We start from the raw sequence: 8,044 nt of genomic DNA on the forward strand, positions 1-8,044 counted from the left end.
AAGTAGGCTCTCACCTTCAGGAAGCCTACAACTTAGTAGTCCAAGAAAAATAATCTAATATGTGAAATAACTACTGAATGATTGAGTGTTCTATAAAGCCCAACTTAGCTGCTATTTCTTCCATGAAGCCTTCCCAATGCCCCACCCTCAATAAGATAGTTAGATGGATGGATAGACAGATAGATAGATAGATAGATAGATGATAGATAGATGATGGATGGATAGATATGTAAATGTACATAAAACACTACTTAATTGTTTTCTGTGTAATGTATTGATTGCATTCTATATACTATGCTAAGTATTTGAGATACAAAAATAAATAAATAAAAGAAGAAAAAGCAAAAGCAAGATAGTCCTGACCCCTTAAGGAGCTGATAATAAAATGAAGGTAAGGGCAACACATAAAAAGGAAATCAAAGAGGGGTGGTGAAGGGCAGAAGTAGAGTAGTATGGTTTAGGAAGAAACATGGAGGCCTGGTTCTGGTCAAGATAACATGAAAACTCATTTATCTGAACCTGGAGACCCAGGGACAGCATACAAGTTTCTGGGGTTCTTAGGGTAGAGATCAGGATGATGGCTGGAGTACAGGCAGCAAGGTATGGAAATGGGTGGTCCATATACACATATATATATGGACCTAAAGTCATCTCTCTTTCAAATTGCCTATCTTTCCTTGCCCTCATATCACATTCTACCTTGGATCATTCTACTCTGTGTATATGTCTACATATAACAGCCATGTACATAACCACTCCCACCCTTGAGCATGATAAGCTTCTTAAGGGCAGGAACTGTATCATTTTTTCATCTTCATATCCCCTGTGCCTACTGTAGTTCCTTAAAAGTGGTAGGAATTTAATAAATGGAGAATTGAATGGGATTGACCTGATTGTGGAGGTTGTTAAGGGGTCTTGAGACCATGCTTTTTGAGTATCAATTGAATAAACTTCAGATATTTAACCTGAAGTAAAAAAGACTTAAGAGAAACAAAATAACTGTCTTCCAGTGTTTGAAAATCTGTCATGTGGGAGAGAGATTAGATTTCTTCTGCATGACCTCAGAAGGTAAAATTAGGAACAATGGTTGAAAACTGTAGAAAGATTTCAGCTCAATGTAAGGAAAATATTGTAAACAATTAGAGCTCTTTATAAGTTGCAATGGGCACCCATGGGAGGCAATGGATTTTCCTCAAGAGTTCTTTACTTAAAGACTTTTTTAAGGGTTTTAAGGATGTTGTAGAGCAGTGGTGTCAAACTCAATTAGAAATGGAAGCCACTAAATCATATATAAGGATCCCTGTGAGTCATATATTGATTTAGAAAACCACATATTAACATTATCTATGTTTTATTATATTTTTGTTTATTTTGTTAATATTTCCCAATTACATTTTAATCTATTTCAGTTCATACTTGGGAGTGGTTCAGGCTGTATATAGCTCATGGGCCACTTATTTGACATCTCTGTTACAAAGCATATTCTGGTTCCTATATATATCAGATTAGACAGAGGGGTAGGGAACCTGCAGCCTCTAAGGTCACATATAGCCTTCTAGGTCCTTGGGTGTGGCCTTTTGACTGAGTCCAAGTTTTACATAACAAATCTTTTTATTAAGGGGCTTTGTTCTGTGAAGTTTATTTGTGAAGTCTAATCACTAGAGAGTATCTGAAAGTCTCTTGACCAACTGTTAATATCTATGATTGAGTGAATTGAACCTAAGTGTTAAACTATATGGTTATAAGTGTCATATCAAGTTAAATCAGGGAATCTAGAATTTTCAGACAAGGCTTCATGTGGTGTATAGGACTTGAGATGAACTTTTAAGGGTGATTAGAATTTAGTAGATAGGATTGGGGGAGAGTCACATACAGAATCTTAAGGCAGGAATAAGCCTAGTATGTGAGGAGGACAATAAATAGAAGGTTAATTATAAGAAGTAGTAGGGTACATGCTAGCTGGTTAGGGTGAAGTCAGGTTGTGAAGAGCCTCTGAAGTGAGGAAGGGGATTTTGGATTTAACATGTTAGGCAATAGAGTGATTTTGTACATTTTTGAGTTGGGAAATGGCATGACCTAAGGGGTTTTTAGGGAAGATTCATCTGGAAGCTATACATAGTATAGATTGAGAAGAAGAAGATGGTGGTAGAAAGACCAGGTAGGAAGTTGTTGAAAGACTAGGTAGGAAGTTGTAGGCTCTGTAAGGAAGAACAGTTCCAGTTTTGTTATCAACTAACAATCAAAGCTAATATTTATTTATAAGGTTTATAAATCACTTTATGATTATCTCATTTAATTGTCCCAACAATCCTGGGATATAGATGCTGCTATTAATTCTCTGTTTTACCAGTGAGGAAACCGAGGCTGACAGAGAATAAGTAACTTACCTAGGGTGACAGGGTTAATAAGTGTCTAAGGTCAGATATGACCTTAAAACAGCTAGGCCACACAGTGGATAGAGTGCTGGGCCTGCAGGCAGGAAGACTCATCTTCTTAAATTCAAATCTGGCTTCAGACACTTAGTAGTTGTGTGGCACTGGTCAAGTGAACTTAACCCTGTTTCCCTCAATTTTCTCATCTGTAAAATGAGTTGGAGAGGGAAATGGCAAACCACTCCAGTATCTTTGTCAAGAAAACCCCAAATGGGGTCACAAAGGGATGGGCACAGCTGAACCAAGTGAAATTCTTGACTCTAGGCTTAGTGATTTAGAATTGTGCCACCTACATGCAGCACTTTATTTGAAAGGCAAACAAGTTATTTCAGGAAGGGCGTGCAAGGGTTCTGGTGTTAAACAGTCATCACTAAATACTACAGAGGAAGGAGGGTGGAAAATCTCCATACTTCCCACCTTAAATTTCAGATAAAAAAATCTATTTGGCCTTAAGCTGCTATCTTGTTTCTATTTGAGGAAAATGTGAATTGAATTTTTTTTTTACCATTTTCCTTGTTTGAGCACATAGGAAATATTCAACCATCAAAGTTCATGAAAACAGTATACAAAATGGTGATGGCAAAGAGGAAGTCTGTAAAAACTTGTTCTAGGGAAATGCACTGGAAATTTCCCTTGTGTGGGTTGATCTTTGTCCTTACAGACCTTCAGAACAAAGTTTCCCATGTAGGAGAAAAATCTGGAAAGAGTTGAAGGAGTTAAATATCCCCACCAGAATATATGCTAGCATGAAGCAGTGACACACTAGACAAGGGTAACAGCAGTGTAAATCATGGCAAATAGAAAAATTAGAAAGCTATTTAAAAAAAGTAGGCATTAATGACAGGTCACATGGACACCCAAATCTTAGATGTTACTGTCATATGGTAGTATTCCATCTCCGTGATCTTGAACTCTGAAATTCTTTTTTCCAATTACAATATTTTCTAAGCATTCACATAATCTCTCTCCATTGCCTATAATCTTATTTCTGTTTTTAAGAATCTAGATCTCTCTTCTGGGTTCAAATCAGTTTATATCTCTTTCATGAAGTCTTTCCTGATCCTTCTAACTGTAATCTCCCTTGCCTTCCAGATCTGACCAAGGCCTTTCATACTGTTGGTCATGAGGGCTTATGGAAAATTATGTCCAAAATGTGGTTGCCTGGAGAAGTTCATCAGCATTGTACATCAGTTTCATGATGGCATGCTTGCATAGGTTCTGAATAATGGACAATGCTCTCATCCTTTCCCAGTTACCAATGGAATGAAACGAGGCTGTGTGCTTGCTCCCATGCTTTTTCAGCATGATGTTTTTAGCCATGTTGTCAAATGCCTTCAATGAGGATGAATACAGCATCTAATGAGTACAGCACTGATGGTAAATTCTTCAACTTGAAAAGGCTATAAGCCATGGTGCATGATTTTCTGTTTGCAGTTGATTGTGCACTCAACGCAGCCTCTGAAGCTGAGATGCAGCAAAGCATGAACTGATTCTCTGCTGCTTGTGCTAATTTTGGCCTAACAATTAACACCAAGAAAACACAGGAGCTCCATCAGCCACCACCACACCATCCATACACGGAACCATTAGTTACAGCAAATTCAAAAGTTTTGAATGCTGTGGATAAGTTCACTTACCTTGGTAGTGTACTGTCCAGCGATGTACACATTGATAATAAGGTTGATACATGAATTGCCGGAGCTAGCCCAGTGTCTGGGAGGTTCCGAAGGAAAATGTGGGAGAGAAGAGGTATTAGACTGATTACCAAACCGAAAGTCTGCAGAGCTGTTGTGCTGACCTCATTGTTGTATGCCTGTGAAATCTGGACAGTATACCAACCCCATGCCAGGAAACTGAATCACTTCCATTTGAATTGTCTAAGAAGATTCTGAAGATCACGTGGCAGGAAAAGATATCAGACATTGAGTTACTTTCTCGAACTAAACTGCCAAGCATTCAACCTCTACTATAGATAGCGCAACTCTAATAGGCTGGCCATGTTGTTCAAATGGTAAACACACGCTTGCCAAAAAGACTATTTTATGGAGAACTCACACAGGGCAAGTGTCCCCACGGTGGTCAGAAAAAGTGATACAAGAGCACTCTCAAGGTCTCTCTTAAGAAGTTTGGAATTGATTGTATGACATGGGAGACACTGGCACAGCATGGCAGGGCCTCATAAGAGAAGGTACTGTGCTCTATGAGCAAAGCAGAATTGAAGTATCCCAAAAGAAACCTGAGATGCACAAATTTAGAGAATCCACCCCAAATATTCATGTGGACTATTTGTGCCTGAACTGCAGTAGAACATTCTGAGCTCTCATTGGTGTGATCAGCCACAGTCAGACACACTGTAACTTGACTCTAGCATATGATATCATTTTGGTCCTCTTTGAGAACGAAGGACAACAACCAAGAAACCAATTACATTTGTATACCTACATGATTTTTTATTCAGGTATAGATCATAAGCCCCTTGAGGATGGAGCCTATTTTGTCTTTGACTTGATGCCCCAAGGATCTAGAACAGCATCTTTCAGAATGGACGCTATTTTTTAAAAAATGAAATGAAGATGAGCTAGAGTCAAATTCCTTCCCTATTTATGATATGTCTACTTAGAGATTCACCACACACATCTATACATGTTAAAGGCAACCCCACCATAATTGCGGCTTAATAGTACCCTGGCTTTGCTTTTGTGTAAGGGATGGGTCCACACAGACTCTAGATAACATAGAGTCAAGCAGTATCTTTTCCCACAGTACTTGGTGATACTAGAGGTCAAAGTCTATGAAGAGGAGCCCAGTTAACTTTATATAGACAGATGGGTAGGAGAGTCTGTTATAGGTCCCTTTAAAGAAGAGTACAATGTACCAAGAAGTACATTTTATCTGGACCACTGGATGTGTAGAGGAAAGTAATGTAAGATAAGCCTGGGAAGGGTAAGGTAGTCTGAAATTTACTCAGTAGGAAGTCATTAAACATTTAATAATCAAGGTATGATATACCTAGATTTGTGTCTAAGAAAGAGATCTAACTGCTGTGTAAAAGATGTAATAGAAGATGGAGAGAATGGAGCTGGCCAGGTCTATTAAGATAATTTTGCAATAGTCTAGGCATTTTATAATGAGGCTGAATTCAAGAGTGGCAACAAGAAATACTGTGAAAATAAAATCAACAGAACTTGTTCAGAGACAGAGCTGGTGGATACCTATAATTGCTGTCTTCAAGGCTTAAAGGATATAAACTTCTGGGATCTGGGAGCCAGGGAATATGCAGCAATGTATTGTTACAGTAGTACCAGCTCCACACTCACATATGGGACTCCAGAAAACTACCTCATGTATGAGGTCTTCTGCGGGGCAGCACCCACTCAAAACTTTAGCTTGTGAGCCCCCATCAGTGTGTTTATATTTACTAAACCAAAAAGGAAGGATTTATTAGTTCAAAGCAAAAGTAACTTAGTCAAACAGAATGGCATATAAGTAAAAAGAAAGTTCCCTCCCCTTATACCACACTTTCATTCATAGGGGTATACTATTCCACAGGTTATCATATCACCAGTGAAGGAGGTTCACACTTATAAAGAACATGTATGATTGATGCACGTGTGTTATTGAGCCAGCTAACTTTTTGAATAGTCTAAAATTTCTACGGTACTGTGGGTGATGTCTTTATACTACTCTGCTGCTCTCAGTTGGACTTTGCACTGCACAAAGTGTTATTGCTGATACGGGTAGGGTTAACTTTTCTGCATGTTGTATCATGCCTCGAATGGATGTCCCTGCTGTTCCAACTATGAAAGATGTAAACTTTTTTTGAACTTTGAAATTCTAAAGGACTCTAATTAATGCAATGTCCAACCACAATTTCAGAGAACCAATGAGACATGCTACCTATCTGGTAACAGAGAAGCAATGGACTCAAGAGAGAAGTAAGACATATCTTTCTGTACATGACTAATTAAGGAATTTCTTTTGCTTGAGTATGTGTATTATTAAAAAGTGGTTAGAACATTACATGGCACATGGTAGGTACTTGCAGAGTATGTGGGGCGTTTGGGGAGGACTAGCACCTCTGGTGTGAGGGCTTTCCAAACCCTTTTCAGAGCTACTCATCCACCTTTGCTATCCATCTATCACCCAACTATTACCTGTAGCTCCAAGAAGCTATAGCGTGGGTCATCTCTAGTCATCCTCATCTATATCTTGCCACTGGACCCAGATAGCTCAGGAGGAGAGAGTAAGGTTGGTGACTTTGCACAGCCCTGCTTCACTTCAATCCATTTCATTTGCAAGTCATGACATCTCCTTCCTGATGTTAGGGTCCTCTTTGAGAATGAAGGACAAACAACAAGAGTGTGTGCAGTAGCCACCCCCCAGTAAAACCTTCTCTGCAGACTGGCTAAACCTGGTGGAGGGTAATGAATAGGCCTTATACCCATCAGTGAGTCAGGGGGATGTCTGTCCCAAGCAGGGGAAGACTTCCCCCCAGTGGAATGGGCAGTTGAGAACAATTTGTTCCAAAGGCCAGGAAGATGGCTGAAGCTGGAGCTGTAGAGTGCTTAGAGCTTGGTCAGACATCAAAGATGCCAAGGTTATCCATTGCACCCTAGCCATCACCCGTCATCTTGACTTTTGTCTTACCACAAGACTTTGATGACTCTGGAACAGAGAGTGAAGCTGATGACTTTGTGCGGCTCTGCCTCATTCAAATCCAATTAAGGTCCAAGTCATCACCTCATTATGCCATTGGTCCTCTTTAAGAACAAAAGAAAAACAACAATAGTAGCTACTTGTTTCTTTCCTTCTTTCCTTCTTTCCTTTATTCCTTCTTTCCTTCCTTTCTTCTTTCATTGAAGTTCTGTTTAAATGAACAGAATAGAACAGAAGGAAATCCAGAAAGAATCATAGAAAAGCCCAGAAAGGTAGGTTGTAACTTATGGACATTCTTGGGTACCAGATTCTAGGTTTTCAACAAATACCAAATCATTCTCAGTGGAGGTGGAATTTATTGGTGTGAACCTGTAGGAATTTTCCAGTGTGTAAATATGAAACCATGAAAATTAAAGGGGCAGTCAAGGGGACGCGTCATGTAGAAGAAAGTTAGGTGATTGTGCGGGCATGATCAATGTTGTAATTTGGCAGACCTAAGACTTTTCTTGGGTTATGTGTCTGCCTGACAATATTTCTTTGTGAAGCCTTATGATGTTATTGGGGATGCTCAAGAATGGGTAAAGTTTGGCTCACTGGATCTTCTCAAATTTAGCACTCTAAGGTGTTATTGTTGTTGTTGTTTTCAGTCCTGACTCTTCATGACTCCATTCCAGGTTTTCTCGGCAAAGACGGTGAACTGGTTTGCCAATTCCTTCTCTAGCTCATTTTATATATGAGGAAACTGAGGCAACAGTGTTAAGTGAATTGCCTAGGGTAACATACCTACCAAGTGTCTGAGGCCAGATTTGAACTCGCAAAGATGAGCCTTCCTGACTCCAAACCCAGCAGTCTATCCACTGTGCCACCTAGCTGCCCCAGCACTATACTGTAGTGTCACAGAAATGGACTGAAATATTCTCACATCTTTTTCAGGAATATTTTACCAACTGGTATAT

Source organism: Phascolarctos cinereus, unplaced genomic scaffold (genome assembly GCF_003287225.1).
Source record: "Phascolarctos cinereus isolate Bilbo 61053 unplaced genomic scaffold, phaCin_HiC Scaffold_7;HRSCAF=346, whole genome shotgun sequence".
NCBI lineage: Eukaryota > Metazoa > Chordata > Mammalia > Diprotodontia > Phascolarctidae > Phascolarctos > Phascolarctos cinereus.